The 2,500-nt window shown below is 32.1% G+C and overlaps 1 protein-coding gene across 3 annotated transcripts in view; it reads right to left on the minus strand.

The window, feature by feature from the left end:
* LOC119581025 (centromere/kinetochore protein zw10 homolog) overlaps positions 1 to 2,500 on the minus strand; it is a 23,489-nt gene that overhangs the window by 20,081 nt on the left and 908 nt on the right. The window lies entirely within an intron of this gene.

The following is a 2,500-nucleotide window of genomic DNA, read 5'->3' on the forward strand; positions in this document are numbered from 1 at the left end:
TCCATTTCTTTCTTAGTATAATAAGCTATAACTGCCAACAATAAACTATGAGAAATTACTAAATTGTTTGCTTTTACACAAAGACTCCATGGATCATGGTGATTAGGACCTGAAATCTGATAGTTGGTAAGAATGAATATGAAAATCCTATAATTTGTATAGGCTAACAAAGATTCCTTAATTACATATACCAGTACCTCAAATGTGATATGAATGGTAATTGCCCATATGTGCTAACGTAATTTAGATTACATGTATGGTGCAAGAAGTCAATAAAGCAGTAACTAAAAATAAAAAATAAATGCATACTGGCTATCCTATTGAATAATATGAAATAATCTGAAAGACCTATCATGATTTGTAATGAAAAATGGAAGAAAAAATTTATTATATACAAGAAATTGAATTGCTCAATTACAGATATATATCAAATGTGACATGGACAAAATTTATACTATTTAGATTTTAATATGTAAATAGCTGGAATTCAATGGGACATTAAATAAAGAGATGGTGAGTACTGGTTACCCTTTAGAATTTTACAACACCCAGTTCCACACATATGGACCTGCTTTATTCTCACAATTCATATGGCTTTTTATCATAATAGTTGGTAACAGAATTATATTTTTATACCTAATATGAATCAATATAAAAGACCTACAATCATTTCTACTGAAAAATTTTCTTCTTCCTCTTCTTCCAACTGATGACTGCATGGACATCTGACAAATTCTTGGTGCATGTATCACATACTGGCTCTTCATCCCCCCCCCCCCCCCCCCCCAAATGTGGCTCTTCTTTGACTTTTTATATGAGATTTGTATTAGGAGAGAAAAAGAAAAAGTAATGTAGTCTGTCTCAATTTCTAATCATGTACATTCTCTTTACATCATAGTGAAATGGCCTCAAAGATAGGCCATTAGAAAAACCTATCAGTCTCTAACCCCAACTGCACTGGTTGTGTTACAGATATCTTAATATCACAGAAAAATAAAGAAAAGGAAAACAAATCATAAAGCAAATCAAATAACAAACATAGACATAGGAAAATGAAAAAAAAAAACTAAAAATGCTTATGTAGAAAAAGGGAAAATAACATTGCAAAAAGGCAACAGAGTTTTGTCACCACACACAAGCATTTGCATGCGCCCTGCCTACACCCTGTCAGAGTGGCTAATCAAGTAAGCCTAATACCTGTATTTTGGGTCAAGTGATGGCAGTGAATCAGCCAGATCCAATGGCTTTATAGCATTAACTTTTGGTTAACTCTTTTTATGCTATGTTAACTCAGAACACATTATCACTGTGTCTTGACCTAGGGGCTTCACCTAGAGGGTGTTGAGATCTAGGCCAGGTAATTTATGGATAAAGGCCTTATACATTTGTTTGCAATTTGTGGGCCTTGATGTTGGAAATGAACTCCATTCATTTTGAAATCAACATTCAATTTTATTATTATTGTTAATATTCAAATTTCAGCACATGATTAATAAAAAAAATATTTTTTGGGCTTTCTTAACCTATCTATGATGGGAGTCATCAATTGAAAAACAATTTATTTCCTAGCTGTAGTTATAGCAAGTTACTGTCTGCTGTTGGGGGGACTCACACATGAGGCAATATTCATGTCATGTGCATGCAAGCCTGCTGTAACTTGTGCAGAATTGTGAACAAATGTGCACTTGTTTGGCCCTGGCTGCATTCACTGAGGTGAAATAGCACCTCAAAAGTAGGCCTAAAGCCTCTTTTTAGCCTCATTACCAAGAACAAATAGAACAGGATAACCATATGTTACAGAGACTGAGACTGGATGGAAATTAACCTCTAATTGGAAAGGTTTAAATATTAAATGAAAGAAAATAATATGTGTTTCATAATTTCATTTAGAGTAATTTATAATCAAAGATACAATTATTAATAATTTTATTTAATAAATAATTTATTAAATAATGGTTATTTCTCAAACCTCACACCCTTTTATAACTCCTGTGGACAGCCCAGTACTACACTGTGTAGCCAAAAAAAGTACTACATAACTACTTACAACAAATAATATTTTGTTATTGTCATGTTATTTAACAATATTAATGACTTTATATTTGCATAACAATCATGAAAATATCAAACAGATCATTTTTGGCATCCTACCTTATTATTCCCTTGCTTATATACTGATTACTAGAATTATACATACACATTATGTATGCTACAGCAGACATTATGTATGCTACAGCAGTAGAATAGTCCACTAGCCTATTGGCTAGTGGACTAGAACATTAATAAAAGCAAGTTCAAATCACACTTTCCCGAATAACCATATTTTCTAAAAGGAAGGTGTGTGTCTTTAAAATATATATAAATATCAATATTTGACATGATATACTCTGAAAACAATTGGGAATTATAAATGGTATAGCTTCAGTTTCACACAGCCATATGGTACAAAGTAAAAACTCAAACCCTTTTCATCTTCAGCAAGATCATAATATGTAATACT

The sequence above is a fragment of the Penaeus monodon genome, chromosome 14 (genome assembly GCF_015228065.2).
Source record: "Penaeus monodon isolate SGIC_2016 chromosome 14, NSTDA_Pmon_1, whole genome shotgun sequence".
In the NCBI taxonomy this organism is placed as follows: domain Eukaryota; kingdom Metazoa; phylum Arthropoda; class Malacostraca; order Decapoda; family Penaeidae; genus Penaeus; species Penaeus monodon.